The sequence below is a fragment of the Protopterus annectens genome, chromosome 1.part0, assembly GCF_019279795.1.
Source record: "Protopterus annectens isolate FY-2018-M chromosome 1.part0, PAN1.0, whole genome shotgun sequence".
NCBI lineage: Eukaryota > Metazoa > Chordata > Ceratodontiformes > Protopteridae > Protopterus > Protopterus annectens.
Window position 1 is genome coordinate 758649179 of NC_056725.1, and position 25897 is coordinate 758675075.

A 25897-nucleotide genomic window follows, 5' to 3' on the forward strand; every position below is an offset into this window, starting at 1 on the left:
GTTCTCATTTTATTCTGGGGTACCCAGTACAGGAAAACAAGTGGGCTTAAGACATGCTGAAAGAAGCAGGATGGTCTGCAGACATGTTGACAAAAAGAATATAGAATAAACAAGTGATGCATGGCTTACATTGATAAACAGTATATATTTTTAAAGAGAAAGAAATATTTACCTTTGGAAGAGTGTACCCTCTGAATTTGGTGTTTTGCAGTACACAGTGAGGGAGAGACATGGGAATCAGGTCAATGAAGCGCTGGATCTCATGTATAACTGCATCTGTATATGGCATATTTTTTCTGTCACTCATAGCAGGGCATCGATTAAAGCCAATTACATGATCTATTTCTTCATGAACCTTTTCTGGAAAAAAAATAAAATGCATTTAAAATAGTCAAGTGTACTTGAACACATTCTCTTGTTGTTATACTGCGTGTTAGTACATAAAGCGGTACATATTCCAGGTCCACCCAAACCATAATATATGTTTCTTACTTCTGTTATGGTAATGAACAGTAGACAGTACAAAAAAAATTACAATGTACACCTGAAATTTTAGTTAGCTAGTTTTTTGAACCTGCCTCAAGGATAAAAAAAAGTAACCTACACTTACTCTGGCTAGGTTGATGGTTCCACCTGTATGACATCCTCATCTGTTGTGATGTACTATCTGCTTTTCTCCTTGTCCCACCTGCCTTATGGCCTTAGCATGCTTACTGAAGGTGGTAGTAGGGTGATAGAAACAGCAGAAAGAGAAAGAAAAAGATCAATTGAATCTTACCATGGATTTCCTCAGCTAAGAACATGTCCCTAACTGGCAAGCAAAACAGAGGATAAACTGCCATTAAAAACTAGGGGTGAATGAATGTAGACCAAGTGCAGGTAATTATGTTTTAAAACCGTATACCACTTACAAACATTGGCTGCGTTTTTATGGAAGCTACCTTCAGGACTTGGGTCTTGTCATGGCAGGATACTTGTCCAGTGGTCTTAAGTGCAACACTGTATGTACTGTCATACTCCTAATGGAAAAACAAGATTAACAGGGTGAAGGAGAGGTCCTACCACAACAGATGTCTATCCACCAAGACCTCAAAGGTGAATCAGGAGAAAGACGTTCTTAGGATTTCAATGGTGGATGAATATGCATACCTATATAGAACTGTATGTATTAAGGACAGCAAAGTTTTAACACGTGTGTCTTCTGGTGTGGAATGTAGAGATGCTTCTGTACTACAATGTAAGCAAACTGCAATAATTCAGAAATAATAAAGGAAGACAAAATGTTATAGAAATTAAATTTCCCATGGTGCCTAAATAGATAATGCAGTCTTCACCACACTCACCTCATACTTCTGGATAATGCCTTTCCAAGGAGGCAACACATCTCACAGATGTTACCTTTAAATAGTCTCTGTTAATAGGAATGTATTTAATTCACACTGTGACATTCAGCAATGTCTAATCTTGAGAATATTTAAAGACAAAATACAAATTTCAAGGAATTCAGACACTGTCATATTATATAACAGAGACATGACTTTTCAAGTCATACTATAGAAGTGAATACATGCATATAAAATGCATAACATACATAGTTGCCCAGAGATCTCAAAAACATTAACTTGGACTGTAAATTACTGACTCCTGCCTGCTGTCAAACGGAGGACAACATTTTCTTGTTCTTCCTCTAGAAGGACTTTGAGGAGCACCTGATATGCCATTCTGATGTCCTCCTGTATGAGGTGGATACCTGCCATGAGCTTGTCAGGATGGTGAGTGACAGTAGCATAATAGGGGTGGGGAAAAAGGGGGTAGTTGCTCTGGGTGTAAAGTGTTAGCGGGCATGTTCTTGCATATTTTGTACCAAAAGGCTGCTACAGAAAGACACTTCAGTGCAATATTGTTTTTTTATTTATTCTTTTATGCTGTTCACTTGAGGAGCTGAAGGGGGCATGGATCTGGCTGCTGTAGGAAACCAGCTGGTACAAAAGTGTCAATTAGCTTTCTACAGTAAAAGCAAAGTCGTTTTTTTTTTGGATCTTCACAAGAGTTGAGGGGGGTGAGCACAGTAATGGAGACCAGAACTGGGCACAATATGAGTCAACAATGGCTCTGGAAAGTGAGTCTATTGGAATCAGCTGTTCTGGTAAGATGTGTTAACATCAATACAGTGAGCAGTGGTGGTAACACCCTAAACTGCTTTAAGAGTGGAAGGCAAAGGTTGTGAGAGAGGGACAGACAAACAGACAGAGCTTTCTTCTTCTCTTTTGGCTGTTTCCATTAGGGGTCACCACAGCGGATCATCTGTTTCCATTTCTTCCTGTCCTCTGCATATTGCTCTGTCACACCAACCACCTACATGTCCTCTCTCACCACATCCATAAACCTTATCTTAGGCCTTCAACTTTTCCTCTTACCTGACAGCTTCATCCTTAGCATCCTTTTCCCAATATACCCAGCATCCCTCTTCAGCACATGTCCAAACCAATGCAATCTCGCCTCTCTGACTTCGTCTCCAAACCGTCCAACCTGAGCTGACCCTCTAATATACTGATTCCTAATCCTGTCCATCCTTATCACACCCAGTGCAAATCTTAACATCTTTAACTCTGCCACTTCCAGCTCTGACTCCTGCCTTTTTGTCAATGCCACTGTCTCCAACCCATACAACATAGCTGGTCTCACTACCCTCTTGTAGACCTTTCCTTTCACTCTTACTGGTACCCGTATGTCACAAATCACTCCTGACACCCTTCTCCACCCATTCCACCCTGCCTGTACTCTCTTCTTCACCTCTCTTCCACACTCACCATTACTCTGAACTGTTGATCCCAAGTACTTAAACTCATCCACCTTTGCCAACTCTACTCCCTGCATCCTCACCATTCCTCTATCCTCCCTCTCATTCACAGACACATATTCTGTCTTAGTCCTGCTGACCTTCATTCCTCTCCTCTCTAGAGCATATCTCCACCTCTCCAGAGTCTCCTCAACCCAGTCTCTACTCTAACTACAGATCACAATGTCATCTGCAAACATCATAGTCCATGGGGCCTCCTGTCTGATCTCTTCTGTCAACCTGTCCATTACCATTGCAAATAAGAAAGGGCTCAGAGCTGATCCTTGATGTAATCCCACCTCCACCTTAAATGCATCTGTCACTCCCACTGCAGACTTCACCACTGTCACACTACCCTCATACATATCCTGTACCACTCTTACATACTTCTCTGCCACTCCTGACTTCCTCATACAATATCACAACTCTTCTCTAGACACCCTATCATATGCTTTCTCCAAATCCACAAAGACACAATGCAACTCCTTCTGACCTTCTCTATATTTCTCCATCAACACTCTCAGAGCAAACATTGCATCTGTAGTGCTCCTTCCTGGCATGAAACCATACTGTTGATCACTAATCATCATCTCCCCTCTTAACCTAGCTTCCACCACTCTTTCCCATAACTTTAAGCTGTGACTGATCAGTTTTATCCCTCTGTAGTTACTACAGCTCTGCACATCACCCTTATTCTTAAAAATAGGTGCCAAAACACTTTTTCTCCACTCCTCAGGCATCCTCTGACTTTCCAAGATTTCATTAAACAATCTGGTTAAACACTCCACTGCCATTTCTCCTAAGCACCTCCATGCTTCCACTGGTATGTCATCTGGACCAATAGCCTTTCCATTCTTCGTCCTCTTCATAGCTGTCTGTACTTCTTCCTTGCTAATCTGTTTCACTTCCTGATTTATTATCCCCACATCATCCAACCTTCTCTCTCTCTCATTCTCTTCATTCATCAACCCCTCAAAGTATTGTTTCCATCTGCTCAACACACTCTCCTCACTTGTGAGTACATTTCCCTCACTATCCTTTATCACCCTTATTTGCTGCACATCTTTCCCAGCTTGGTCTCTCTGTCTAGCCAATCGGTGCAGGTCCTTTTCTCCCGCTTTACTGTCCAACCTTTCATACAGCTCTCCATATGCCTTATCCTTAGCCTTCACCACCTCTCTCTTTGCCATGATCCTCATCTCCTTATACTCCTGTCTACTTTCTTCATCTCTCTGACAATCCCACTTCTTCTTCACCAGCCTTTTTCTCTCCTGTACTTCCTCATTCCACCACCAGGTCTCCTTGTCATCCTTCCTCTGTCCAGATGTCACACCAAGCACCTTTTTAGCTGTCTCCCTTATCATCTCTGCTGTAGTTACCCAGCTATTTGGTAAATCTTCACTGCCCCCCAGTGCCTGTTTTAACTCTTCCCTGAACTCCACCTAACAATCACCCTTTTTCATCTTCCACCATTTGATCCTTGGCACTGCTCTCACACTTGTCCTCCTCTTCTTGATCACCAATGTCATCCTAGAGACCACCATTCTATGCTGCCTAACTACACTTTCCCCTGTCACCACTTTACAGTCTCCAATCTCCTTCAGACTGGCCCTTCTACATAAGATATAATCCACCTGTGTGCATCTTCCTCCACTCTTGTACATCACCCTATGCTCCTCCCTCTTCTTAAAATACATATTCACCACAGCCATGTCCATCCTTTTAGCAAAATCCACTACCATCTGACCTTCAGCATTCCTCTCCTTAACACCATACCTGCCCATCACTTCCTCATCCCATCTGTTCCCTTCACCAACATGCCTACTAAAATCTGCTCCAATCACCAGTCTCTCACCCTTGGGTACACTCACCACCACTTCAAATAACTCACTCCAACATTTTTATTTCTCATCCATTGCACACCCAACTTGCGGAGCATATGCACTAACAACATTCATCATTACACCATCAATTTCCAGCTTCATAAACATTACTCTATCCGACACTCTTTTCACCTCCAAAACACTCTTGGCATACTGTTCCTTCAGGATAACCCCTACCCCATTTCTCCTCCCATTCACACCATGATAGAACAATTTGAACCCACCTCCTATACACCTGACCTTACTCCCCTTCCATCTGGTCTCTTGCACACACAATATATCAACTTTCCTTCTCTCCATCATATGAGCTAGCTCTCTCCCTATACCAGTCATACTGCCAACATTCAAAGTTCCTACCCTCATTACTACACTCCTAACCTTCCTCCTCTCTTTCTGTTTCGGGCATGCCTTCCCCCTCTTCTTCTCCTTCGGCCAACAGTAGCCCAATTTCCGCCAGCACCCTGTTGGCTAACAGTACTGGTGGCGGTCATTGTTAACCCGGGCCTCGACCGATCCAGTATTGAAATCTGTATTGTTGTCCACATATGTTATTTGACAGAGGTTTTACACCTGATGCCCTTCCTGATGTAACCCTCCCCATTTATCCAGGCTTGGGACTGGCACAAATAAATACACTGGCTTGTGCAGAGCTTTACTATCTACATTATTTTTTCCATTTCTGCTAATGGGTCCAACAGTGTACTGAGATCAAACTACTTTGTTTCACAGTGGTTGAAAAGCTGCATGCCAGCAAGGAGTTATGCCACAGCAGACAAGAGTGTCTCTCCTGGCATGAGGACAGCATTCACCTCTGCCTCTTCTGGCTGACACCTGTGGATCTGGGTCACCAGTAGCCACCAGTCTCACCTTACAGCTGAAAGATGATGTCACCTTGCTGAATGTGATCTGGAGAGCTCACTGGGCACATCAGTGGCTACTTCCTGGTGGAGGTGGAGGCTTCTCTTCAGATAATGGCCAAGATGGGACCCTACATTCTTCCACACACATATGTGGAGTCTGGTGTCATCTAAAGTGCACTGACAGCTAGGCATCTGCCTCACCAACAAAGATACTTCCTATTCTTGCTGTACAAATGGGCAGTCAGGTTCCAACCACTGGGTCACCAGAGGTACAGTCTGCATATGACATCATCCACAGAAGTGATTGACACCAATGTGGGCTGGCCTCTAGGCCACTCTGCCATCATTCTCTATTTTGCTCTATCCCTAGTCCAGGTGTTGTTCTTCCTTATGTGAAATTCCTTTATGCCTTGTTTATTGTCCATCCCTCCTCTATCACCAAGCCTTCACCCTCTCTCTGTGTCCATCCATGTTTGTCCCTACCTTTTGTGTGAATGTCACTGCTGTTTGTGTCCACATTTTATGTTTGTTTGCATAATCCTGTTACCTTTTCTTCTCCCTTTTGCCCTCCCATAACCATTCGTTACTACCTTCTCCACCTACCATTCATCTTCTTATATTACAAAGGGGAGTCTTCCACACACAAAAAATATATATTCTCTTCCCCACAACCTGTTATCCCTTATGATTACCCTTGTGTACGTTTGTGTGTGTTTTTCCTCTGCTTGCCATTCCCCCTTTTCTAACATTATCTCCCTTTTTCCTCTTCATCTACACAATTTATTATTTATTTATTTATTTTACATTTGCTGACTAGGTTAGTCCGACTAAGCTGAGAGGCTCATTTTCAGCGGAGAACTGGGGAGAAAAGCTCCACAGTGAAATACAATATTTATTTTTTGCAGAAGAAAACAGTTATCATTATTAAATACAATATATTCTTGCAATGAGATGTGATATAAACACTAGTAGTTGGTGCAAAGGCAATAACCAGAGTAAAGAAACGTAACAGGTAGAGAAACAAAAATACTTATACACAAGGCAGCAGTGTTACAAAAAATAGATTGTTGTCAACTTGGCCTGGAGGTTTGGTAGAGGTGAAAGGATGGAGAAGAGAAGAGAGGAAGACTGATTACTTATGGAGGATGAAAGTGTAAGATAAGAATGATAGTTTAGAATAAAAGCTCAAGGAAAGGGGCTAGTGAGATTATGCAGGAAGACAGTATGTGCTACAGGGGAGGAAATGCATAGGAGTCTAAGTAGCCAAGGGAAGAAGTTTAAGGAAGATGAGTACAATGGCAGGACCAGTGAGTTTGTAAGTAATTTCTGGTAGCTGTTTTGAAATTATTTGGGTGTTTAAGGGATCTAATTTCAAGGGGGAGTTTGTTCCAAGATATGGCAGGGTTGTAGCTATAGAGGTTGTAGCCTGTTTTGGTCTTGGGTTTATATATCTGTATCAGGTTTTGGTCAGGGCTGTGTAGAGACCTTGTTGGGGAGTATTTAGAGATAATAGGAGTGAGGCTAGGACAGAAAGAGCGCTGATATAGAATTGAGTGAATTATCAGTAGTTGAGAGATGAGGAGCTGGTTGGGTAATTCTAGCCAGTCTAATTGTCTTAGGGAGAGACATTGGTGAGACTTGTGAGATTGATGAGCAGCAAACCTAGCCACCTTGTTGTAGGTTGATTCAGGTTTAGGTAAGAGAGAGGAGTTTAGATTAGTAAGAATGTGACAATTATACAAAAGACTAGGAAGAAGGTAAGCATGTGACAATTATTTTAGCTTTGCTAGTTAAGATTTTTTTTTTTTGCAGTAAAGGAGTCCAAGCATTTGGTGTGTTTTTTTAATACAGTTTAACAGAAGTAAATCAAACTTAAGTTGGTCATTGATTGTGACTCCTAGGTGTTTTGTGCTAGATTCGACTGTGATTGATGTGTTATTGAGGGACAGTATAGAAGAAGATGTTTTGAGATGGGTAAGGTTTTTGGGGAGAACGAGTAAGAGTTTAGTTTTCTTGGGGTTGAGAATAAGTTTGTTGTCACAGAGCCAGGATTCAACTGAGTTGAAGGATGCTTGGGTGGCACCGTTTAGGTCTGAGGGAGTGTCAGTGATGGTGATGACAGTTGAGTCATTTGCATATTGTATAAGGGATGACTGGGGACATTAGGTATGTAGTAGATTAGTGAAAATATTGAAGAAAAGTGGGCCAAGGATAGATCCTTGTGGGACTCCCATTTTCAATGGGAGGGGAGGAGATAGAGCTGAGAGCCATTTAACAGATTATATATGATCAGAGAGATAGCTAGAAAACCAGGAAATAGCAGAAGAAGAGAAATGAAGGTTTGATAGTTTATTCAGAAGAAGAGAATGGGAGACCATATCAAAGGCCTTGGAGAGGTCCAAGAAGAGGCACGAGACCAGTTTATTGCTATCCCTAGCAAGGGAAATGGTGTTTATGAAAGATATTAGTGCAGTTGAAGTACTATGTTTGGGGTGAAAGCCGTGTTGGGTAGGTGTGAGTAGGTTTTCCTGGAGTAGGTATTGCATAACTTGTTTGTGGATAGATTTTTCCAATATTTTTGAGAGAGGAGATAGGATTGCAATTGGTCTGAAATTAGTGATGTCGGTGGAGTTACCTCCTTTATGTATAGGCAAGGTGTAGAACTGTTTCCATAGGGAGGGGACATATGATTCGGAGATGGCGCGATTAATTAGGATGAATACAGGGAGTGCAAGGGGTTCTGCAGCAATCTGCAGGAAATAGGGTGATAGGTTGTCAGCAGAAGGACAGCAAGGCTTAAGTTTTGAGAGTAAGGATCTTACGTAGTTAGTAAGTACTATTTTGTGGGTGAAGGAGTTGGTGGGATTGGGTGGAGAAGTAGAATTGAAGATGTTGTTAGCATTATTTGTAGAAGGGGAAGAGTCAAACATCTTCAATATTGATTCAATAAAATGGGTGTTGAATAGGTCAGCAGTTTCTTCAGGTGAGTTGTTAGGGCAGAGGTTAGGGGAGGAAGGGTTTCCTGGATGCAGAATGTGAGTTATGGAGTTCCAAAATTGTGGGGGGTCAGGCCTTTGGGTGGAGGGAAGGTTAGTATAGAAGTCGTTTTTGTCTTTATAGATAAGTTTTTTACCTGGTTTCTGAGTTATTTATAGTTTTGTAAATGCATGAGGAGATTGTTTGCTTTTTCCACAGTTTCTACATCTTTTCTCTATTTTTCATAAGGGTACAGGTAGGATTTGTTAACCAAGGTGATAGATTTGATCCTAACTGAACGGAGAGGGGCAAAAGAGTTTAGGATGTTTAGGAAGGTAGTGCTGAATGACTGGACAGCTTTGTTGAGGGGGAGAGAGGTTAGATGAGACCAATTGACTCTTGAGAGGTGATCTTTGAAGGACTCAGGGCAGAAGGTGGAAAGTTTGTGAGAGGTAATGTATCTGTGGGGCCTGGTGAAGTAAGGGGTATATCTGATGACTCTTACAGGGGAGTGATCACTAAGACAGTTGGATAGGGTCTCAGGTTTATGGTATTTGTGGGGGTGGGAGATCAAAATCCAATCTAGGAGAGAGCTAGGGAGATGAGGTTTATTGTTATGAGTGTGTATAGAGATTAGTTGCTCAAAACCATGCAAATTAATGAATGAATTGGAGTTGAGTGCCTGGGGGATTAGCCAGTTAATATTAACATCTCCAAGGAGGTTGGCTTCATTTTGAATGTTTCGAGTGAAGTGGGAGAGAATATTTTCCAGGATGGGAATGTTATCACCAGGGGAATATAAATAGCAACTACTGTAACAATGGTGAAATTGTTTAGTTTAAAATTGACCATCAGGAGTTCACCGGGTGTGAAGAAGGGTGTTGGTTTGCTTGGGTTAGAGGGAGTCAGATGGACAGAATAGACAATGGCAACTCCACCACCTTTTTTCTTTTGTCTGTCAAGTCTAAGTATGTTATATCCAGGTGGGAGGATATCACTGTCTTGGATGTGTGGTTTCAACCAAGTTTCTGTAAGAGTGATTATATCAGGGGTGTAGTTGGCCATTCAGGCATAGAATTCACTAATTTTGTTAAGAATATTTCTAAGATTCAGTGAGTAGAAGGATACCTGTTTTTTTGAAGGCGTGTAGCTGGTAGGGTTTGGGGGATTAATAGTGTTGATTGGGGAGGTGGGCAAGGACCAGAGTTAGGATGAATATCACCTGTAGCTTATCTGCAAGGTGGCTTTTGACTGATTGTTTTATTTTTTATTCTTTCTAGCCTGCTTTCTGCAACCTGGGTATGGCCCGCTCTGTTCACCCTCGCTTTGCTCGGGCTCAGTACACTCCTCTCCCACCCCCATTCCCACCTGCCCCCCATATCATTACCTTTATACTTAACCTTCAGTGATATCCTCCCACCTGGATATAACATACTTAGACTTGACAGACAAAAGAAAAAAGGTGGTGGAGTTGCCATTGTCTATTCTGACCATCTGACTCCCTCTAACCCAAGCAAACCAACTGCTGGACAGAGGCACAGGGAACTAATCTAAGGGGGCGGCGAAAGCCAACACATTCCAGCTAGGCTTATAAATGCCTTCGGGCAGATAGACTTGTACCTACCTATGAACCTATGAATCTATGGAGGAGAATTTGTCTGAGTAGGAGGTGCTTTATTTTTTCATGTAATGAGTTAGAATGGTAAGGAGGGGACTGTTTGAAGGAAAGATGGATGAGCATATTGGGAAGTGTATCAGGGGTTTTATGGAAGGATTGACATTAATGGTTGCTGGGTAGAAATATGGTGGTTTCAGATGGGAGTGATAGGATGTGAGAGTGTAGAGAAATAGTAGGGGAGGTAAGAGGAGAAAAGTTTGGATTTTGAAAGGTATAATGGGAGGAGAAACAGTAGATTAGAGGGAGGTGACAGTTTAAAGTTAAGAGGAGGGTGGATAAGGGATAGATGGGGGGTAAGAGGTGAAGTGGAATAAAAGTAGCAAGAGTACTGAGTTAGAAGAGAAGGATAGGTGGGGGAGTGGCTGGGAGGGAGAAGCATCTGGGAAACAGGAATGGGAGGGTTATAGAGGTGGGCTTGACAGGAAGGTTAAGTATAAAGGTAATGATATGGGGGGTAGGTGGGAATGGGGGTGGGAGAGGAGTGTACTGAGCCCGAGCAAAGCAAGGGCAACCAGAGCGGGGCTATACCCAGGTTGCAGGAAGCAGGCTAGAAAGAATAAAAAATAAAGCAATCAGTCAAAAGCCACCTTGCAGATAAGCTACAGCAGGGGCACTGGTATGCTTGAAAAACAATATAAAAAAGATAAAACACTATTCACTAGTGGGGGCCATAGTCCGGTTGAAGAACCGGGTTTAGGAGGGCTGGGATGACTAAATAGAAGGACGGGAACTGATTGAACAGGCCTAAAGAATTAAAGTAAGGCTGGCATTCTAGGTAAGGTGCTTGCAGGGGGGAGCCAGCTTGCTATGCTTAGTTTGTCAATTGTAGTAGCAAGAAATGAACTGAGCTAGCACTTTGTAATGCTAGTCCTGTCACCGCTCATGTTGCAGTGCATCTGAATTGTTTTAGTGGGTTTAACTGCTTTTCTGTATATATAGACTTTTCTGTATATGTAGACTAGCTACTTATTCTACTGTATTACTGCCTCTTAAATCATTTTTCAGTTGTGCACTTGCCTTGCGTCATTCAAAAAGTTTTAAATTGCTAATTTTGTAGAGTTTTAATTGCATTTACTGGTTAGGGCTACACACTCAAGTCCATTAGCCTTTTCTGTGTTTATTTACTGTATTATTGCATTGTTTAGCCTGTTTTAACCAAAAAAAAAAAAATACTATCTTGTTTGTTCGTTTCTCACCTTTCCTAGCTAGTATAGTCCAGATCCCAGGCTTTGCTGGTTTCTGGACTTTATTTTCTGTGTTCAGAGCTATCCAGACCTTGCTGTGGTAGAGGTAAGTCCTACTGTTTACCAGTGGGAGTAGTGAGCATTGTACTGCCTATCTAACACTAGAGGAGTGGATTCCAGCTCTGAAATTGTAATTTTATTAGCCATTTTGGGCTGATTTCTATCCCTTTCAACTTTCTGGCTTAAAAACGTGTGTGCTTGAACATTTTTTGCATTGTGCAGCACAGAGGGGCTACGGTTAAACTATTCCAGGTGCCAGAAAGTCTGCTCTTCAAATTTTCCCTTAGAACCAGCTAGTTTCTCAGTAGTGCACTAAAATGTGAACCCCTGTGACTAGCACTTGTTCTAGAACCTGCTGGAAAGCACTAGGAAGCCTTAAACTGATAAAATCACTCAACTCTCCTTGTTAATAAGGAGAAATTTATCGCAGGCACTAAACAGCCTATAATTGCAAAGTACCTTGCAAAGGTAAGGGAAAACAGCTCTTGTACTTTACAAAAAAGCAACTAAACAGGCATGTCCAAGGGTCAGCTTCCGGTGATTTCTCCTGTCCACCTGGAGAATCTGGATCCTCTCCTTCTACCACCCAACACTACAACCTGTGAGAGATGCACTTACATAGCCAAACTGGAAGTAAAGCTCTCTCCAGCCAAGATTTTGCTAGACAGTCAAGAGGACAAGGTTAACACCTGCACTACACCTCAAGTAACACATTGCCCTTCAAAACCCACACCATCAACACCCACACATAGCAACACTAAACCCACATATGCGGAGGCCCTTAACATTAACCTGCCCAAGCAACAAGGACCTCCAAAGCTGAAACGCAAACACCAGTCACAACCAAAGTGACACATAGCTCACAAAACCAGTGTGCCACCCAACAACAACCCCTAAGGCAAGACAACATATTCAACACTTTAGTCATAGGTGACTCTATAGTCAGGCATACTGATGTCCCACTCACCAGGCTGAGCAAGGAGAAAATTACAGTCAGTTGCCTGTCAGGTGCCAGGATCCACCACATAATGGATACACTTAAGTCACTCCACAGCAAGTACAAATATGACTCTCATTTTCCATGTTGGATGGAATGACTTGAGACGTACCTCCCTGGACTACATGAAAAGAGACATGGAAGAGCTCTCGGATCATGTGGCCCAGGCAGGTATGACTCTAGCCATAGTAGCATCCTGCCTTCACCCAGAATGATACCACAGTATAAGGACAAAATGATTGACTTCAACAATTGGCTAAGCTTCTGGTGTCATTCAAAGGGGATCCAGTATCTGTCTGCCTGGGACGACATGATTGACAAACCACTATGCTTTGCCAGAGATAGTCTGCACCTGTCACCCCTGGGATTCAGGTTACTGGCTAAAGCTCTTGCCACCCCTATAGTGCCATTTTTAGGTAAGGTTCAAAGGACAAAACCACCACCGTAACAGATACAAGCATGCAAAATCTGAAGGTAATGCTACTCAATGCTAGAAGTCTAAACCTCAAAATGCACTCTCTAGAAGCACTCCTAAAAATGGAGAACATCGATATCTGTGCAGTAACTGAGACCTGTTTCAAGACTCCAGAGAGCACCCCTGCAATACCAGGCTACAACCCTTACCACACTTTTCGGCTACCAAACCAAGACCGAAACACTAAAGGTGGAGGAGTGTCCATATTCACCAAGGATATTCACACCTCCAGGCTAGTTGCCCAACACAATGCATCTGAAACTTTCCAGGTGCAACTAACACTAGGTAAGACTGCAATCCAAATTGTAGCTTGCTACAGATCCCCCACCATGCCCCAAGATTCTCACTACACCTTTCTAAACATACTGGAAAATATTAAGATGCAACCAAACAACCTAATACTGGGTGATTTCAACTACCCTGCCATTAACTGGGAGAACTACTTGGGTACCAACACTTTTTCCCAACGGTTCTTGGAATTCATAAATTCCAATGCCCTGGATCAATTAATCCATTGTTCCACCAGGGGCTCCAATATCCTAGACCTGGTCATTACCAACATGGGAGATAGATACTCCACACCAGTGGTCACCCCCTCATTGGTCAAGTCTGACCATAAGCAAATCACCCTTGACATCCACATCCCACCCCCACCCCCCAGTAAGGAAACCTCTGTAAAAAAACTTCTCCAAAGCCAACTTCATGCTACTTAAGTCAGAAGTGACAAACTTCATGGCACACATGCAAATGAGAGCTGATAGTTTGACTGCTGAATCCTACACTATGGAACTGTATGAGAACATCCACTCGTGCATGAATTGTGCCATCCCAAATAGAACCAAGACGGTCTCCTCCAAAAAAAGGAATCCAATCTGGTGGTCCCCTGCCATAAACAAACTATACAACATAAGGAAGAAACTGTTGCAGAAAAGAGGAAAATCCCAGGATGCAAAAAACTCCCTTACCAGCCTCAGTAAGAATCTGAGATCCCTCATAAAATCCTCCAAAGTTAGTTATGAAAATAAAATTGCCAAAGACTCCAAAGACAACCACAAGGCATTCTATAGTTATGTCAAGAATCTACATGGCAATGCTCAGATCTGCTTTGAGCTACAACAGAATGGCATTAAATATACTGATCCCAAGGATATTGCCAATATCCTGGCAGATCGATTTAGTGCCAACTTCACCCCCCTCTCACCCTCTAAAGGGCCCATCTCAGTACCAAAAGATTGCCAAATTCCGGTAATCATGGCCACACAGGTAGAAACCGCACTCTCCAAAACTAAGAATACAGCATCCATGAGACCAGATGACATCCTGGGCTGTGTACTACATGAACTACAAAATGAACTGGCACCTCACCTAAGTGTCATGTTTAATCATAGCCTCTCCTCAGGCTTCGCACCCACTGAGTGGCACACAGCTACAGTTATCCCACTCCACAAGGGGGGATCCAACCTGGATCCCAAGAACTACCATCCCATCAGTCTGACGAGCCTGATTTGCAAGGGCATGGAACACATTATCATGGAACTTATAAATAAAGACATTGGCAACCTTCAAACACTGGACCCCACCCAGTTTGGGTTCGTGAAGGGCCGATCTTATCTCCTGAACCTGACTGATTTCTTTGAATCAGTCTCTAGAGCTGTGGATGAAGGTAAGGTGGTCCGCACAGCCTATGTGGACCTCGCCAAGGCCTTCAACACCATCCCCCACTCTGGAATCATAGATAAATGTACTAAGCTGGGCATAAATCCCTACGTCACTCAATAGGTTGCCAACTGGCTTACTGACAGAACCCAGACTGTAAAAGTAGCCGACTTCAAATCCAGCTCCAGACAAGTGACAAGTGGAGTACCTCAGGGTTCAGTCCTGGGACCACTCTTGTTTGGCATCTACTTCTCTGAAGTACAGGCCAACACTAAGGGACTCTGGTTAACAAAGTTTAAAGATGACTGCAAGCTGGGAGCCATTACTGAATCCCCAAATCATGTGGATATTCTACAAAAGGGCCTTACAGAAACAGATGCTTGGTGCCAGAGCCATGGGCTCAAGCTTAATGCCAAGAAATGTATATTTATCCCCTCTGGGAAAAGCCATGTACCCATGAATTACCACATAGGTGGCAGTACACTAAACACCGAAAGTGTGATGACAGACTTAGGGACACAAGTGGACAGTGGTCTCACCTTCGATAACCACATTGCCACAACAGTTAGGAAATCCTTTTTTGTGGCACACCTCATCACTAAGGGCTTTTCATCCAGAAAAAAGGAGGTCATTGTCCCACTGTATTCATCCCTCATTAGACCCATTATAGAGTGCAATGCCCCGTTTGGTATGTACCTCACAAGACATCTGCCACAGCTGGAAAGTTCACAGAAATACCTCACTAAAAGAATCACAGGCCTAAAGCAGATGCCCTGTGCTGACCATCTAAAAAAACTCCAGCTATACTCTGTGGCATATCATCTACTCAGAGGCGATCTCTGCTTAACATACCAGGCCATGTCAAACCCTGAGCTGTTGGACATGCTCCACTTAAAGAAATCCCACTCCCTCAGAGCCACATGCTCAAGGGATCTAAACCTTGTCACCAGAATGAACAAAACATGCTGGAGGGATAGGTTCCTGACCCAGAGACTCCACATACTCTGGAATAGACTGCCCATACATGTCAAGCAGAACATCTCCTTGGCCCTCTTCAAAAGGAACTTTGACAATTGGATGGGAGACAGGAAATTCACCCCAGGGATCATGTCAGTCACCCTGCTAGACAGGGGTCCAGGGAAGTAAATATTGTGGGAAGAAATATCCGGGGAATTGTTTGGCTAGGCTTGTATAGACCCTAGGGCCGATAGTCTAGTACCAACCTATGAAACTATATGGCACTATTGTAGATATGAGTAAGCATAGCTTTGGGCACCATTTGTTCATATTTTCCAACCTTTCCTGCAACATCAGACAATCAGCTGACATGCTTTTTGCCAGTCTGACTCCTCCATTAAACCTGCATAATGTCTCCCCCAAACTGTGATTCCATCAATGTATGTCTTTTTCTTGTTCTCCTGGTGCTGTGCAAGTCTTTGTAACAATGCAACTATGGGCCACATTGCTGTACATTCTGTTTACTATTTAGCACTGTCTGCACAAAGTACTTTTTCTCATTGGGCTTGAGCCCATTCCTGTCATTAATACATCAGCTGTTAACAAGTGTAAGCGTCTGCCGAAGTTTTTGTATGTCAGACGAGGACTTGACAACAAGTTCCAGCTTATAAGCATCCATAAACTCTGTTAACCAAAGATCCTTGCTTGATACGTTGAGATTTAGGAAGCAGATGCCAAAAGCAGTGGTTCCAGCACAGACCGCTGTGAAACTCTAATGGTCACCATCAAACTTGAAAAGGATGTACTCCCTACACTCTCTGAGCTAGTTGGCTATTCACCTAATGACAAATAGGTCAAAGGCTCCTTGAACTTGTTTATTTTAATTACATGTGGTTTGGTAGCAAATGCCTGGGCAAGATCAAGATATGAAGTGTGGACAGATTATCCACTGTCGACAGCCTCAGGAATCCTCTCAAAGAAGATCACAAGCTACATTAGACAGGAACTATCTTTGACAAATCCAAACGGTGGAGGTTTGAGTCTGACGGTTGCAGTGCAAAAGCTAGCACATTCACCTTCGGTTTCAAAAATCTGAGGAGGGTTCTATTTCCACGCCAGGTGGTTGGATTGATGACAGTGTAGTACAGCATTAGGCACTGCTACACTTCTGAGCATGTCATCTTTTGGATGAGATGTTAAAATGAAATTTCAGCTGTCTGGAATGATGACAGCTCAGCTGGACAGAAAAAAAGCCCATGCACCTATTGAAAAGAGTCAAGGTCTTTTATTTAACACTATAAATAACATTATTTACATGTTTACAAACTATACATATTAACGAGCACATGCATACACATTTTACTGTTTATCATTTTTCTTATAACACCCTCATTGTTATTCTTCTGTATTTGACCTCCACTCATTCTTCCACAGCAATGCTACTCAATGCTAGAAGTCTAAACCTCAAAATGCACTCTCTAGAGGCACTCCTAAAAATGGAGAACATCGATATCTGTGCAGTAACTGAGACCTGTTTCAAGACTCGAGAAAGCACCCCTGCAATACCAGGCTACAACTCTTACCACACTTTTCGGCCACCAAACCAAGATCGAAACACTAAAGGTGGAGGAGTGTCCATATTCACCAAGGATATTCACACTTCCAGGCTAGTTGCCCAACACAATGCATCTGAAACTCTCCAGGTGCAACTAACACTAGGTAAGACTGCAATCCAAATTGTAGCTTGCTACAGATCCCCCACCATGCCCCAAGATTCTCACTACACCTTTCTAAACATACTGGAAAATATTAAGATACAACCAAACACCCTAATACTGGGTGATTTCAACTACTCTGCCATTAACTGGGAAAACTACTTGGGCACCAACACCTTTTCCCAACGGTTCTTGGAATTCATAAATTCCAATGCCCTGGATCAATTAATCCATTGTTCCACCAGGGGCTACAATATCCTAGACCTGGTCATTACCAACATGGGAGATAGATGCTCCACACCAGTGGTCACCCTCTTCATTGGTCAGGTCTGACCATAAGAAAATCACCCTTGACATTCACATCCCACCCCCCAGTAAGGAAACCTCTGTAAAAAAAACTTCTCCAAAGCCAACTTCATGCTACTTAAGTCAGAAGTGACAAACTTCATGGCACACATACAAATGGGAGCTGATAGTTCGACTGCTGAATCCTACACTATGGTACCGTATGAGCACATCCACTCGTGCATGAATCGTGCCATCCCAAACAGAACCAAGACAGTCTCCTCCAAAAAAGGAAGCCAATCTGGTGGTCCCCTGCCATAAACAAACTATACAACAGAAGGAAGAAACTGTTGCAGAAAAGAGGAAAATCTTAGGATGCAAAAAACTCCCTTACCAGCCTCAGTAAGAAGCTGAGATCCCTCATAAAATCCTCCAAAGCTAGTTACGAAAATAAAATTGCCAAAGACTCCAAAGACAACCACAAGGTATTCTATAGCTATGTCAAGAATCTACATGGCAATGCTCAGATCTGCTTTGAACTACAACAGAATGGCATTAAATATACTGATCCCAAGGATATTGCCAATATCCTGGCAGATCGATTTAGTGCCAACTTCACCCCCCCCTCTCACCCTCTAAAGGGCCCATCTCAGTACCAAAAGATTGCCAAATTCCGGTAATCATGGCCACACAGGTAGAAACCGCACTCTCCAAAGCTAAGAATACAGCATCCATGGGACCAGATGACATCCTGGGCTGTGTACTACATGAGCTACCAAATGAACTGGCACCTCACCTAAGTGTCATGTTTAATCATAGCCTCACCTCAGGGTTCGCACCCACTGAGTGGCACACAGCTACAGTTATCCCACTCCACAAGGGGGGATCCAACTTGGATCCCAGGAACTACCATCCCATCAGTTTGACGAGCCTGATCTGCAAGGGCATGGAACGCATTATCATGGAACTTATAAACAAAGACATTGGCAACCTTCAAACACTGGACCCCACCCAGTTTGGGTTCATGAAGGGCCGATCTTATCTCCTGAACCTGATTGATTTCTTTGAATCAGTCTCTAGAGCTATGGATGAGGGTAAGGTGGTCCACAACACCTATGTGTACCTCGCCAAGGCCTTCAACACCATCCTCCACTCTGGAATCATAGATAAATGTACTAAGCTGGGCATAAATCCCTACGTCACTCGATAGGTTGCCAACTGGCTTACTGACAGAAACCAGACGGTAAAAGTAGCCGACTTCAAATCCAGACAAGTGACAAGTGGAGTACCTCAGGGTTCAGTCCTGGGACCGCTCTTGTTTGGCATCTACTTCTCTGAAGTACAGGCCAACACTAAGGGACTCTGGTTAACAAAGTTCGCAGATGACTGCAAGCTGGGAGCCATTACTGAATCCCCAAATCATGTGGATATTCTACAAAAGGGCCTTACAGAAACAGATGCTTGGTGCCAGAGCCATGGGCTCAAGCTTAATGCCAAGAAATGTATATTTATCCCCTCTGGGAAAAGCCATGTACCCATGAATTACTACATAGGTGGCAGTACACTAAACACCGAAAGTGTGATGACAGACTTAGGGACACGGGTGGACAGTGGTCTCACCTTCGATAATCACATCGCCACAACAGTTAGGAAATCCTTCTGTGTGGCACACCTCATCACTAAGGGCTTTTCATCCAGAAAAAAGGAGGTCATTGTCCCACTGTATTCATCCCTCATTAGACCCATTATAGAGTACAACGCTCCATTTGGTATGTACCTCACAAAACATCTGCAACAGCTGGAAAGTTCACAGAAATATCTCACTAAAAGAATCAAAGGCCTAAAGCAGATGCCCTGTGCTGACCATCTAAAAAAACTCAACTATAGTCTGTGGCATATCGTCTACTCAGAGGCGATCTCTGCTTAACATACCAGGCCATGTCAAACCCTGAGCTTTTGGACATGCTCCACTTAAAGAAATCCCACTCCCTCAGAGCCACATGCTCCAGGGATCTAAACCTTGTCATCACAATGAACAAAACATGCTGGAGGGATAGGTTCCTGACTCAGAGACTCTACATACTCTGGAATAGACTGCCCATACATGTCAAGCAGAGCATCTCCTTGGCCCTCTTCAAAAGGAACCTTGACGATTGGATGGGAGATAGGAAATTCACCCCGGGGATCACGTCAGTCACCCTGCTAGACAGGGGTCCAGGGAAGTAAATACTGTGGGAAGAAATATCCGGGGAAGTGTTTGGCTAGGCTTGTATAGGCCCTAGGGCCGATAGCCTAGTACCAACCTATGAACCTATATGGCACTATTGTAGATATGAGTAAGCATAGCTTTGGGCACCATTTGTTCATATTTGCCAACCTTTCCTGTAGCATCAGACAATCAGCTGACATGCTTTTTGCCAGTCTGACTCCTCCATTAAACCTGCATAATGTCTCCCCCAAACTGTGATTCCATCAATGTATAAGTCTTTTTTTTGTTCTCCTGGTGCTGTGCAAGTCTTTGTACATAACAGTGCAACTATGGGCCACATTTCTGTACATTCTGTTTACTATTTAGCACTGTCTGCACAAAGTACTTTTTCTCATTGGGCTTGAGCCCATTCCTGTTATTAATACATCAGCTGTTAACAAGTGTAAGCGTCTGCCGAAGTTTTTGTATGTCAGACGAGGACTTGACAACAATGTCCAGCTTATAAGCATCCACAAACTCTGTTAACCAAAGATCCTTGCTTGATAAGTTGAGATTTAGGAAGCAGATGCCAAAAGCAGTGGTTCCAGCACAGACCGCTGTGAAACTCTAATGGTCACCATCAAACTTGAAAAGGATGTGCTCCCTACACTCTCTGAGTTAGTTGGCTATTCACCTAATGACAAATAGGTCAAAGACTCCTTGAACTTGTTTATTTTAATTACATGTGGTATGGTAGCAAATGCCTGGGCAAGATCAAGATACGAAGTGTGGACAGCTTGTCTACTGTCGACAACCTCAGGAATCCTCTCAAAGAAGATCACAAGCTACATTAGACAGGAACTATCTTTGACAAATCCAAATGGCAGGGGTTTGAGTCTGACGGTTGTAGTGCAAAAGCTAGCACATTCACCTTTGGTTTCAAAAAGCTGAGGAGGGTTCTATTTCCACGCCAGGTGGTTTGATTGATGACAGTGTAGTACAGCATTAGGCACTGCTACACTTCTGAGCATGTCATCTTTTGGATGAGATGTTAAAATGAAATTTCAGCTGTCTAAAATGATGACAGCTCAGCTGGACACAAAAAAGCCCATGCACCTATTGAAAAGAGTCAAGGTCTTTTATTTAACACTATAAATAACATTATTTACATGTTTACAAACTATACATATTAACGAGCACATGCATACACATTTTACTGTTTATCATTTTTCTTATAACACCCTCATTGTTATTCTTCTGTATTTGACCTCCACTCATTCTTCCACAGCAATAATGTAATGTTTCTCAATATAGCTGCCAAAATCCATTTCCCATTAAACAAAATTTCATTCACTTTTTCATTCCAAATAACCCATATTGCATAAATTCTTATCTACTCTTCTCAAATATTCTTTCTTCCTGTTCTTATAATATCCATACACAATCATTTTCATATCTATATTGTTTATGTCATTAATATTCTCAAAAAAATCTTTACATAACTTTTTCCAGAGTTTCACCACTCTTACATTTCAAAAAACATGAGCTGTTGTCTCTTCCTCCCAACAAAATAAACACAGTCAACTTTCTTTTCATATGGCATAGCTCCTTTACTGGCAATTATTTATTACCAATCTCCACAGGAATTCCTAACACTCTGCTATCTTGGCACACCACGTTTTCCTTACTTTAGTGGCTTATTCACTTCTGGCAATTTTTCCCATGGATTTACATAATAATATTGTTTTATCACAGTATTATACCACATCCTTCCATCTTTCTCTATATTGTCAATTTTTATTTTCCATATTAGTATTTTTTCTTGATAACTTTAAATTTCTTCATTTATATATTTTTATTTTTCTTATTCTCATCATCTCCTAGAACTTTTTACACTAATATTTACATATACTAGTATTCATTTTTCATTCTCTTCCTTTACTTACTTTAATACTCCATACAAGTTTAAAGAAGCAGAATAAACAACTGGATTTAGTAACCCAAGTCCCTCTTCATTTTCACTCATATACAACACACATCTTTTGATTGCTTTAATCTTGAACCCCATATCAAGGAAAGCACCAGTTGCACAATTTCCTTTTCATATTTTTATGGGAATCATATAAATATTTGACAAATATGTTGTTTTTCCTAGTAAAACATAATTCACCAGATACACCTTTTTCTTGAATGCTACTCTATATGTCATCCACAGAAGACATATTACTTTCATTTCTTTGATCAGACCCTCTCATTGCATCACAATTATACCATATTCTCAAATTTTATCCCTAGCAAAGACACTTCAGTCATTAAAGTGTTTTTGCTAGGGAAGACACTTCAGTCATTGAAAAATACACACCACCAATATTCACATCATCCAAGCCATTACTTTTATCATTATTCAAGGTCATTCCCATTTCCTTTAAACATCCATTCAGACAAACCAACACTGTTAGTAACTGCAACTATATCATATCATTTAATTAATTAATTGGTCATATTCATGTGACACAGGATTCAAGGCTTTTAAAGTTTGGGATGAAGTTTTTTTGTAATCTTTTGTCTAATTCTAAAGGCTCTCAAATTATCACCCCAAAGTCCTACTGGTTGCGAAAGCCCTTACCTACAATAAAGAATATTGGATTTATACAGGATTTTACAGTGGTTTTTTGCTCCTTCAATGTGGTTTTAGCAGTATTAGGAGTTTACGTTTTTTCTGGAAATTAATTAACCCACCAACTTCACTTAATAGTGGTGGAGTGTTATTATTTTGATTTTACTTTGAAACAGAATTAGGACACTGCTCCCTAGTCCATGTCTACACATCATACTGGGTAACAAACTTAAGGTCTGAATTTTCAAAGATTGCTTTCATATATTGCTTTTTTTCACTCAATAAAATGTTGTAAACTTCTTACAGGTGGCTTTTTTAGATATACATGAAATATGCAGCAGTCGACAAATAGGGATTCTTTTTGTGTGTCCGTACGTTTTTAGACTGAAGTTTTGTAATTGTAATCACTGGGCTGCCTCAACAGATATCACCGATGTTCGGACGTTTGATAAGGTAAGTAGAAAATTACTGATTATTGTAATAGATTTATTTCCTATCTGTATGTGTGTAGAGTGCAGGGTTTCAGTTTTAATTATTGAAGTATTATTTTTTTATATGTTATATTTATTACTGATGTGGGTAATGTTTTATTGTTTTATTTACATGTCAATAAGTGTCTTTAGTGAAGGGCTTCATTTTTAATAATGAATTGTAGTGGCTGTCAGTGAGCTTGTTTTATTTTTTTTACATTACATTCTACATTTGTAGGGAATGCATATTCATTAATGAAATATCACAGGGGTGGGTTTTGGGTGGGGCTTGCTACTGCACATCTGGTGAGGCCTTCAAGTAAAATATCGCCGATATATAAATAGAATAAGGCTGGAATAGATATAAAATTATAAAAATGCAGCATTTTCTCTAATTTTATCAATGACAACACATGTATACACCTTACTTTAAGATATATATTTATACCATTTCTGGAAGACTAAACGGGGCAGTTTCCTTTAGATGAGCATAATTATCTGAGGATTCAATGAATATCAGATTTTGTTGCTGAGTATGATCTTCTAGGATTCAGTGAATTTTTGCCACATGGCACATACTAAAATTAGAAAGTGATATTGGTTCATCTAGTAATGAAACACAAAAAGGTTCCATTTGCCTATCTTTTATCACTCCTTACAGGTATCAACTGGTTCCCTCTTACAATGCTTAATCTTGATGATGTAGTTAGCTATTTTAAGTTCTTTGTTGTCAATATCCTCAAGAGTGTAGTGTCTCTAAAATGTTAAATAAACTAAAGCCAGACCCGCCACACCTTGGCTTATGTCTGAAATTAGAGCTCTAATGTTCAGCATGACTCAGCCTGGAAATTACATCATCTCTTCGCTCTTCCTGCATTATAGAGAATTAAGAAACAAGGTAAAGTCATTAATAAAAAAATGTAAAAGAAAATTCTTCCAAGAGCAAACATAAGAACAATCCCAGACCTTTTGACAGCACATACTAGAATTGTTGCATCCTGGGAACAAGATCCAGCTATGTCCTTTACATGACCTGTCACAGTATGATGGAGCAGATAGAATGAATGAGTGCTAAATAAGGTCTGGTTGTAACGCTACCTTTTCATATAGCATACTCCTATATCGTCCTCCATCTACACCGGACTTCCCTAACATTTATGTCTCACCTGGTCCTACAGCAATAGTTAGAAAACTGTCATCTAAACTTAAATCTGAATCCCTGACAATGGATAATCTACCCACACCTTGTCTATGACTGCATACAGAGGCCATCAGCTGCCAATTCTCTATACTAAACTACTCTCTCAAGGAATCACGTGTTCCAGAGCTCTGGAACAACTCAGTTACTGTTCGAGTGCAGAAACAATGTAATTCTAAAGGCTCTCAAATTATCACCCCAAAGTCCTACTCTCACAATTCCCCAAAATTCTTAGGTGCTGCGTTCATATACAACTCCTGATTTATCTTGAATCCCATAAACTCCTATACCCAGCAAAGCATGGCTTCCATCCAGGAAACAGACACCTAGATTTAATAAAAATCCATGTAGGGATATTGTAGATCCTACATGGAATGTTACCGTGTCTGTATACATGGTTCCCCTCTCGGCAGCTCACCATGCATATTAATCATGGTGCATTGCCAACTGAGAGCTGTGGAACATGGTTATTGAATCAGTGTAGGGAGTGTGGTGCTGTGTCCACAGATGAGCAACACACTCCCTGTACTGTCCAACTGCATTATATCAATATAATTTAATATTCTTTTTTCTTTATAAAAAGCAGGTTTCATGCTGCAGTGTGAAGCTCAGCAGTAGACATGTGCCAGACATCCTAAAAATAGAAACTGGATGCATTTAATTAGTTATGAAAAGGTCAAGTTTAAGCATAGCTATGTGGGTTTGTGCAGTATGGTGCGGTGCTCTGCAGTGCTTAAATGTAGCTCAAAGTTATATGTAAATGTATAGCAGCATTCCACATATCTATGTAGCCAAATGGATAGAGCTATAGCCTTATGTGTAGTAGGTGCAGGGTTTGAATATGTGGAAGGAAAATTAAGCATTTATTTTAGAAATACAAATGATGCTAATTATTTTTAAATCATGATCTGCTGTGGTCAGCTAAGATGTGCTAAGCCTTGCTAAATACTGCTTAAACAATATATGTTTTAGCACTGCTTGGCACTACTTGGCTGTGCTTAGCTGGTTTGTGCACTGCTAAGCATTGCCAGTTTAAGCACTGCTCAGCTCAGCTGCACTGGTTTGCATTGTGCTAAATTACATGCCACATTTTTACGTATTGCTCAATGGTGTTAAAGGGCAGGTGGCAAAACAGGCTATATTAAGTACAATAGGCAGGAATACGGCATAAACCATCGGAGTTCTAACTTTGAGGATACAATGGCAGGTGTTGGATAGGGTTTGCACTTTTGGGTGCAAAGCTGGTGCATTCAGGAGTCCATGGTTATGGTCAGACTCCTTGTTAAAAACCATGAAGACTGGCTGATGCAGGGCAATTACCAGAGCTCAGAGTGCAAGGTGGATGCTTGTGAATGGATGGCAAGGGACCTCACCAGTGCAACTAGTATCCCCAGCACAGGTAAGCAGGTACATCACCACCATGATGACCTGAAAAGATGGAAGGGGGCTCTCTTGGACACCTGGGTCCAAGGATTCTGGGCAGGGAATGTTCCACATGTATGTAATTTCATTTTCGTGTCTATCACCAATATTTACTCTTTAATGTCTGCTAAACTGGCATGCATAATGGCGTACTTCTCTCCCAACAGCTGCAGAGAAGAGGGCTCACAACATTGAGGGTCATGCCAGGTGCTTGGCCAGGTTGCACTATGAGTGTGGTGAGTACAGATGTATTGTGCTATCTATAGTAAAATAAGAAATAAAGAGTAGAGCATTAACCATTATAAAGTATCTGCAAACATTTGTAGTGCCATAACTGTTGAATTACAGCTGCATACTGACAACTGTTGTGCAATACAAACTCAAAACTATATCAGTAAATGCATGAAGGAATCTCTAATAAATGCTGTTGTCCAATA